The following is a 10293-nucleotide window of genomic DNA, read 5'->3' on the forward strand; positions in this document are numbered from 1 at the left end:
ACCAGCAGGAGCTCAGTGTTGTCACGTCGTGTTGCACAAAGACACACACGAGTAAAATATGGTGGAATACAGGTAGGTCTCACCTTACGTTGTGAACTGGAACAGGAGACGAGGCCTGAGTCAAAAAATGAAGTCGTCTCCAGGATCAACAGACAGACATTCTCACTGTACTGAACTTTATTAATGAATGCATTTTAATAATTTTTGGTTAATATGAATCTATTTCAAGCTGACAAACAATTACATTTTATTTTTTAGTATAGTACAGAAAAAACATGATTTTAAGTTTTCCTTGTATTTTTTTTTAAACCGACGCGTAATCGAGAACGACTTAACTCCAGACTGTAAACCAAGATGAACCTCATCATGAGAAACCATGGGCTGCATGCATGGAGGGTTCATTCACCTCTTGGAGAAATATACAATTTTGCAAAATGTGTCCATTTTTACTGTATAGGTAATAATTAGCTAACAATGCTAATGGGGACGGTGCAGCATAGCAAGGTGGTTCTGGGTTCGAGTCCTGCTGTGTGGCGTTTGCATGTTCTCCCCGTGTCTGGGGGGGTTCTCTCCAGGTTCTTCGGCTTCCTCCCCCCTCCAGAAACATGACCTTCAGGTTAATTGGTCATTCCAAATTGACCGTAGGTGTGTGTGTGTGTATGTGTGTGTGTATGTGTTTGTATGTCTCTGTGTGGCTCTGCGGTGCACTGGTGTCGCGCCTGGAGATTCCCCTGCCTCACGCCCTACGACAGCTGGGATAGGCTCCAGCCCCCTGACCCACGGGGAGCTGGACGAGTCCCATCAGGGTTTGATGGATACCTACAGAGAAGCGTTCGCTCTATCAGCATAATTTCAAAACATGTTTGTTTGAAATATTAAAATATTGCACCACTAACAGAATGTTGGCTCTGTCTTGTGAGGTTTGACTGCATTGTCCCCTCAAAGCCTTTGGAAAGTGGATCTTGTAGAGGGGTACACCTTCCCGGGTCTCGACTTGTGGTTTGTCTGTGTTTTCATTGAAGTACATCGCAGTCAGGTAGAGTCTGGAGGTTCACAGAAGATACAAATGAACAGATAATATAACAGGTCAGGCTGCATCTCTTAATGGACTAACTTCTCCTTCATGTACCTGCAAAGCATCCAGGAAAGGAAAAAACAACATTCTTTGGTGCAAACCGGAGGATTCAACCGTGGAAAGCCACGACCAGAGAAGAAGATAAAAGGTCTTTTCATTGACATTCTTTGTGATGATTTTCCGAACACATTACCAGGTGTGGTTGTCTTCTGGACACGCTGAGGTCACTGAACGAGGATTATGAAGTAGCTTTTATTTTATTAGTACAATACCATTTTGATCCACTTTGTATTGTCCTTTGTCTGGCGATCCTCATGTAGGCACTTGGGGCAGAGAGGGTCATCGGGGGGGGGGTGGATGGCTCTGATGGAATCCAGTATCTATGCTGGTTTATGCTTCTCATCCACTTCTTTATTGTTTGACAGGCTTTGTTCCGACTGATCCTGTCTAATTTCCTTGCAATACCTAAAGTTTGATAGTAAATACGATGATCAGTCGACTGCAGCATTTCATAACCTTGTTCAGAACGTGACGCTAACTGGCTGGAGTGACTCCGATTGTTTTGACTCCTTTCAGGCCACCAGTTCCTAAAACTCCAAATATATTGATGCAGGGAGCGTTCGTTTACCAGATTCTAGGAGTTGGTCGGGTTAGGGAGGACCACTATGTATATGTAGAGACCTGAAAAAGTGTGAATTTCATAATGGGAAAGCTGCATGTGATGTAACGGATCCGTATGCGCTAGCATACAGCTGGCTGTGTAGCCTCCAGGGACTTAGAGGTGTTGCTAACAGGGATGTAGTAGCGACTGGTTTGCATGGGAGAGTGTCTGAGGTAACCAGCATGAGTCCAGTTTAAAGGGAGGCCAGTGATTCAAAAAGACTTTGGGCTTCACACAGAACTCAGGTCCTGCACGGCCAAGGCTGCTTTTTTGAAATTTAATAGGTGGCACCATTGAACCAACTTGCAACAACAAATGGTGTAACCCATAAGAATATGAGGACTACAAACTGACAAGTTTGTCAGTTCGGGTGAGCATCTGCCCCTGCGTGGTTCTTCAACGCCAACTTTCTGTTTGATGGAAAATATCAGCCATCGGTGAAGTTGAATTCATACCAAACCATTTGTCCCCTCTAAGAATGAGTTTACATACAAAGTCAATGTAATCAGTCAGAGATGAAATATCCCAACTCCAGAAGCATTCTGCTGCAGCAACTTAATGGTGATTGGCTGCCGTGGGCACTTAGCAACAGCAACAAAAAAACAATGTGAACATGATTAAGCGCTATATAAATAAAACTTGATTGATTTATTGGTCACTCACAACAAACCTTTGTCAAGTCTTCATGGCTGTATTGAACAAATCTGAGGTCATTGTGATTAATAAGTTTTTATAGCACTTCAAGTCTCCTCTTGCTGCCTCTAGGGGGTGCTGTCCCTTCTACCACATTTAGTTGTTGACACTTTTTTAGGGTATGACCCTTATCACGGATTCATAAGCTTTATAATAATGCATCACCAACTTGTCCTCACTGTTAAATTTGAGGGCAATGTGTTCACCAGGGTGGCAGGAGGGTATCAAAATGCAAATTACCAGAGAGCCTTTCTTACACTGTCATCCATGTACCCCACACCGGGGTATTCAGGACGATGTGCGCTCCACACCGTCTACCTTTAAAGAGAGTTAAAAACAAGTAAAACAGAACAAACCCTGAAAAAACTGAAGAGGAAAAAGGCAACAATTCAGCTGTGTCTGTTTCAGCAACCCGAAGCTGACAAAGCACAAAGAAACAACAGATTCTCCTCTCCCACAAGAAGAGTCCACAGTCATTAGGAGCGTCTAGAAAAAGTTGGAGCTGCCTGGTTGCGTATCGTTAGCGTATTCATCCATGTGTTACAGCTGACCCTGGATTTCGCGTTGGGTGTGCAGTTAACCCTGCTCTCTTTTGCCAAACAGCTTGAGGGGCAAAAATAATGATCTTTACAGACATGCCAATGCTATCCAGACACGATGAAACTGCAGTAATGACTCTTTATTCTTTGGCCCTTTCAAGGAAATGCACACCCTGAAAACTATACGCCTGCTGCGAGTCGTTAGCTCCTTATTGCAGGAATAATGGGCTTCTGTTTTTATAGTATCATCCAAGAAATACAGAAGTACAACTTTTCAAAATAATAGTCAGGTCTTGACAACAATATACAACTGACTTTGGTTACCATTACTGGTTTCTGAGGAGACCAATTATCATATGTAAAGAACAGTAAAATAGAGACCAAGATGTTCCTGCTCTGTTGGTAAACTTTGTAGATACTATCAGGGTCAGTCAAAGGGGCCTTCATGGTACCTTACATCCTAACAGTCAGTCACGATAGAGGGACTTACCTTCATCTAGAATCACAAGGCCACACTAAAGACAAACACACTCACAGGAGGGAGGACCCTGGAGAACCCGGAGAGAACCCCTGCAGACACCTGGAGCACATGGAACCCCTAGACGGACCCCCAGAGCAGCGCTACGCTCCACAACATGACGCTTTACTTATTATGAGGTCCTTTATTTTGTAAAAAGAAAGCCACAATTTAAAAATAAATATTATTCAATACTTTGAAAATGGAGGAAAAAAAATTGTCTGATTTGTAATTTTGTGTTCCGTATCACGAGCGTTCCATCTGGTTTGTTTCGTTGGACACAAGCGGTTTGATCTGGAAGGTTTTCTTACTGTTCATCCTCATTTCAAAAAAAACAAACTGAAGAGACGTGATAGGTTTGAAACAACGGCTGGACTAGAGAATAAATATTTAGAGTTTGTGAGTGTTAGAATGCACGTGTCAAGATGTCCAATTAGGTGACCAAAGACGCTCAGAGATGTCAGCCAAAGGGTTCAGCATCAACTTAAAGGAAAGCCTGTTCAAATGTCAGCTTTGGGTTTCTGTGGTTCATATCAGTGTTTGGGCCTTGACTTCTGGTCGCGTCCCACTAGAGACGGTTCTGTTTGAGAAGGAACCCCTTCGATTAACAGACCATGTCTTTAAGACACTCCACCTCACGGCAGGAAGGTTCTGGGTTCGATTCCTTCCTGTGTATTGCATGTACTGTATTAGTTTCATCAGCGATACAACGATCAGGATGAATTTCCAGAGCAAACGGGTGTGGAGCAGCAGGATTCCACCGGGTCACGGCGTTTCCTTCTGAAGCAGCAGGTTAGGGTCTATCAGATGCAACCAGTTCAACCATGCAACAAAAATGACTGCAATCTAGTGCTCACACACACACACACACACACACACACACACACACACACACACACACACACATTAGTTCTTTTCTTAGACGCAGTCTCGTGTCCATCCTGTCGTGTTTCAAACACAGAAACCTTGTCGGTTCACGTGTGATTTATGTCAGAGCCTCAGAGCTGTGGCGTGTTCAATCCGATCCTGATGGTCCGTGTTTGTGTGACGTCATCTCCAACTCATTTCATTAGAGTCCTGGAGCTGCTTAGTCTTAACAATTACCTTCAGAAAGTGTTTCAAGATGTGGATTCATCAAAAGCAATCTTCTCCCAGTTCCCCACCAGGCTGTTTGGTCAGAGAACTGTTGGGTGATACACATCTGATTCCCACCATCCCTCGACCCCTGAGTGTGAAGGGTGACTGGAATCAGCACAGATGGAGAACTGAAGGGATCCTGTGTGTTGATAGTCATGACTGTACGTTCCTCAGGGCTCTGGTTAAGATGCAGTTTACAGTCAGGTCTGTCCCACCTCGTGAGGAATGTAATAAAACGAAGCGTTGATATGAACCAGATGACGGCTCTTGGATAAATGTTTTTACAAAAGAGAACAGAAGTCTGACGGAGACCTTCAGCACATGGTGCAGCTATGATCACCGACAGATCAACACCAAATGGTCAAAGTTAGTAGTAAAACTAATAATTAATACCAATCGGTCCAGATTAGTAGTAAAAATAAAGTCTTACATCTATAATTTACGAGGTTCACCAGCTTCACTTTGTAGTGAAAGCTGAAGCTAATTAACACCTGATGTTCTTTAACGTCCTGAAGGCTAAACGTCCAGTGTTTCCTGATTCATTCTGATGGACGGGTAGAGGTCCAGAGAAACGTCTGTGAGCTGGAGAACACGTGTAAATATGAGGTGAGGGGTGGAACACATTAGCCCGTATCTCAGCTGATCACATCTCAGACATTATTTACTCCACTTGTGCACCAGCCTGCTGATACCACACCTACCGGCGCTGCACAGCTACGCAGGCGTTGGGGTAATTGTGTCAGCTGGTCGGATCAGAACGCCAGGCCTCTCCTCTAATGGATCCTCTGGAGACGTGGAGGTTGGTGCTCCTCCTGCCAATCCAGTGCGATCCTGACAACACGGGATCTTCACAGGAGCAGTGGCCTCTCTGTAATTGCTGCTCACTGTTCTGTTACAGAACCTGACACCACTAATGCCCCGGCAAGCCCCCGCCTGAAAGGCCACGGTGCCCACAGAGGCCGGCTGAGGCTGACGGGGCTTAATTCTCATCTGTCAAAAAGCAGCAATTGTGAGACGTCAGTTGCATTGTGGGATTGTCGCAGATAGCGGCCCAATGCCAGAAAGAGCATTGTTAGCCTGTATTATCATCTGTTCACCTGGCGGTTCGGAGTTAGTGTTGTGACACCTGGTAATTGTTTGTGGTTCGATTCATTCCCACGGGAGGATCAGGTGTGTGTGGTGGTAAAGGTGAAGTATTGTCTGACTACACACCCCAACCCCCTCCTGCATCAGAACACACCTTTCTGCCATCGTTCTGATTGGGAACAATGGCAGAAAGGTGGTGGCAGGTGTCGGTCATCAGCTCTGATCATGTTCCTCTGGGGGAAGGTCTATTGCTGAGAGGCTTCTGTGTTAGAAAAGTCATTAAAGTGGTGTTTTGGCTGACTCCACCTTTGACCCCTTGATTCCAATCTGCACAGTTTTGGAAGAGCCCATCCACGAGGGTGTGTGGTCAGAAGGGTCGGGCGTACGAGAAGCACTGATGGTACTCATGAGCGTCTGGAGGTCTGCTGACCCGGAGCTCCTCCCTGAGGCTCCACCTGTGGGCTTCCCCACCTCACACAGTACCACGAGAACCCCCCAGACACCAGGGACCGCCTCCAGGGACCGCCTCCAGGGACCGCCTCCAGGGACCGCCTCCAGGGACGTCAAACTAGAAGGATGAACTATAGATCTGTGGTACGATGAGGGCAATGTTAGTGTAGCAGCACAGGAAGCACCTACAACTGGAATCAACATCACCAGGGATTCTGAAGACCCACCAGTCACTGCACTGAAGGTACATTACCTTCATTTATACATTTATAGATCATTCATTTATAGATCATTCATTTATAGATCATTGCTCTGTTTACTTTACATTTATAGAGTGACAGAAGATCCGCATTCATTCATTCAACTGCTTTCAGACCCTTTTCTTCAGCACAATCCTAAAACATAGACAGTTTGAAAAAATTGTTAACTGTCCTGTGAATAACTTGTCTGATTTTTAATGGTATTACATTTAACTTTGATGGAGTGCCTCAACAGTTTTGTATTACACTCTCATAAATTTGCCTGACACTGATGGAATTAAGAATTTATTAAAGTGCAAGTGGATTTGTCTTAATAAGAACCTTTGAGAACACAATGGTTCTAGCTCCATAACAAATTCCAAAACACACCAGTGGGGGGGCATCAGGATCAGCAAGGCCTTCTCTGCTGGCCTGAACATAAAAGCAAATTAAACAAAAGTTGTAAACTGAATTGATCTCAGCTGCCATAGGACTGATCTGGAGTCAGACACCGAGGCCAGCCAGAGGGCCTCCTGCTGAAGTTGACATGAACGCGTTCCGTGAGTGGATAAACACTCGTGACATCGTGGAAGGTAGCGCCCAGAGTTCCATTGGCTGGTAGCAGCTGTCACTGATCGATTTGGAGCTTTGAGAACACGACATGTTGATTTGTCTCTCCTCTCTCGACCCCCAGACTTCACGACATACCTGAACAGATGAGTAGCTGAACGCAGAGCCGTGAACACTGCCCAACCGTCCAGGTTCAAACAGAACTGACCGGCATGGATGACAAAGTCAAGTTTTACCAAGTTCATCAAGTTTTATTTATATAGCGCTCAATCATGGCAGCAGACATTTCAAAGCGCTTTAACAGACAGAGAAACCCAACTGAACCCTCCAGAGCATCAGAGACGGGGGAAAAACCTCCCTCATTGAGGAAGAAACTCCGGGCAGGACCCAGACTCTTTTGGGCGGCTATCCACCTTGACCGGTTGGGTGGAAAAGAGATACCGTATTGGCCCGAATATAAGACGGTGTTTTTTGCATTGAAATGAGACTGAAAAAATGGGGGTCGTCTTACATTCAGGGTCTAAAAATGGGGGTCGTCTAACATTCGGGGTCTAGACATTATACCCATTCACAACGCTAGATGGCGCCAGATATCTTTAAAGCAAATGCTGAACTAACTCCCCAGGTCAAAAGCGAACCCCTGTCACGAAGAAGAAAAATAAAAAATAGCGGTAAGAAAGAAAAGGGAAGAAAATAAGAGAAGAGATAACAGAAAATGGAGAAACGTTGCGACAACCTGGAGAGAAGTGGGTCGAACATCAGCCAGGTTAATCACAGCTGTGGAGAAGTTATGATGCAAACTTCAAGATGATGGTGATAAATGAGGCAGAGTCTTCAAACAATTGCAAAGCAGCTGTGAAATATGGTGTCACAGAGTGTAATGTATGGAGATGTACTGCAATTATTTTCTGTATAGAAATTAAATTTGGTGTTCAAAAAGTCAAACTTGAGTCTTGAAAAAGAGGGGGTCGTCTTATGATCAGGATCGTCTTATATTCGGGCCAATACGGTAAAAGGAAGATAAGAACAGGGAAAGAGAAAGAGAGCAGGTTGTGTAACCTCATGACAGGAAGTACGTAGCACGTCTTTTAGCACGTTTGCTGGAAAATGTCTGCAGGAAAAATGATTTCTTATTCATGAGGATGTTGGTGTGACGTTCCCTTAAGTTTCTCAGTTAATGTTGCTGAACTCAATTTGAATTGGTATTAGTTATTGATTTTATTGATTTTTATTTCTCAGTATCAAATGTCCAATCACTTGGTCAGAAATGTTTAATGTTTAAACAAGGTCTTCTTTTATTTTAGGCAAATTGATGCGCTTAAAATCTTTTGTGTTATAGACTAAAACATAATGTTAATAAAATGATTCTGTTATACATTGAACTATATTTCTTTTTTGTTTCCTTTAATGTTAACAAGGATTAAATGTCATACAGAGGTGTACTTATAATAATTTCATACACAATTTATATTATTTATAGTTGTGGCGGAGAGTGGGGGGGGGGGCGCAAATTGTTTTCTTGTTGCTAGGGGGGGCGTAACAGACAATAACTGAGAAGCACTGCTTAAACAGAGCATATGATGCGCCCTCTTCAGGAAATAATGTGAACTACTGCTAAGATTAATAACTAATTTAATAAGGGTTCTGCAAGGGTTCATCAAACAGATGTGGAGGAGATGATCCAGTCATTCAGAGTCAGTCAGTTCACAGTCAGATAATAAATCAGACAAATAATGACCGTTACAGATCCATGACCGTTACCGGTCCATGACCGTTACAGGTCCATGACCGTTACCGGTCCATGACCGTTACAGGTCCATGACCGTGACCGGTCCATGACCGTTACAGGTCCATGACCGTTACCGGTCCATGACCGTTACAGGTCCATGACCGTTACAGGTCCATGACCGTTACAGGTCCATGACCGTTACCGGTCCATGATCGTGACCGGTCCATGACCGTTACAGGTCCATGACCGTTACAGGTCCATGACCGTTACCGGTCCATGACCGTTACTGGTACATGACCGTTACAGATCCATGACCGTTACAGGTCCATGACCGTTACCGGTCCATGATCGTGACCGGTCCATGACCGTTACAGGTCCATGACCGTTACCGGTCCATGACCATGACCGGTCCATGACCGTTACAGGTCCATGACCGTTACAGGTCCATGACCGTTACCGGTCCATGACCGTTACTGGTACATGACCGTTACCGGTCCATGACCGTTACAGGTCCATGACCGTTACCGGTCCATGACCGTTACAGGTCCATGACCGTTACCGGTCCATGATCGTGACCGGTCCATGACCGTTACAGGTCCATGACCGTTACAGGTCCATGACCGTTACAGGTCCATGACCGTTACCGGTCCATGACAGTTACCGGTCCATGACCGTTACAGGTCCATTACCGTTACCGGTCCATGACCGTGACCGGTCCATGACCGTTACCGGTCCATGACCGTGACCGGTCCATGACCGTGACCGGTCCATGACCGTTACCGGTCCATGACCGTTACCGGTCCATGACCTAGGGGTTGGGGGCCACAGCCATAGAGGGCTGGGAGACACATGGCAATGCTGGTAAAATTATACTTATTGTTATTCTAGGAATGTTAGGCTCAGCAACCAGATGAACAGCCAGAACAGTCCAGCAGAAGAAGAGTGACAGCTTTACGTTGGGGGGGTCTAACGGCTCGTCAGCCGTCTGCAGAACTGACCTGTGAGTGGGTGAGGAGGAGCTGTTCTTTTAGCACGAGCGTGAGCAGCAATGTTTGTGTGGGACTGATGCTGTGGTGGGCCGACAGAAGGGACTCGATCACACTTCATATCCTGGACGGCAGGAGGAACAGGAAGCGTGACTCCCACACCACGGACAAGATGTTGGGAGGAGAACAGCGTTTGGACTGAGGACACCTCTTCAGAGAGGAAACGTGTCAACGTGAATCCAACCTGATAACAAAGTCCCAAACAAAGGTTTGACATGTGGACCAGATCCATCACGTGGGTCCAGGTAGACCTGGTGTTGTAGTAACAGGACATCTACACGAGAGCCCTCACTGACAGGAAACAGCCTTGCTCCTCCCCCCTTCCTCCTTCCCTCACCTTAATCAAGTGATGTAGTGAGGAAACAAGGAGCAGTAGATAAAAGTGTTGGAATGGTAATGATGCCAAGTAATGATTTCCCTGGAGGAAATCTGATCTATTGCCACAGGGAAAAGATGGAGAAGAAAGGCCTGTGGGGGGGCGGGGGGGGCCACATCAGCATTTCATGCAGCAGCACGTGTGCCTCTGGAGATGGAGGAGAAACCAAATAATG

This window comes from Antennarius striatus, chromosome 22, assembly GCF_040054535.1.
Source record: "Antennarius striatus isolate MH-2024 chromosome 22, ASM4005453v1, whole genome shotgun sequence".
In the NCBI taxonomy this organism is placed as follows: Eukaryota; Metazoa; Chordata; class Actinopteri; order Lophiiformes; family Antennariidae; genus Antennarius; species Antennarius striatus.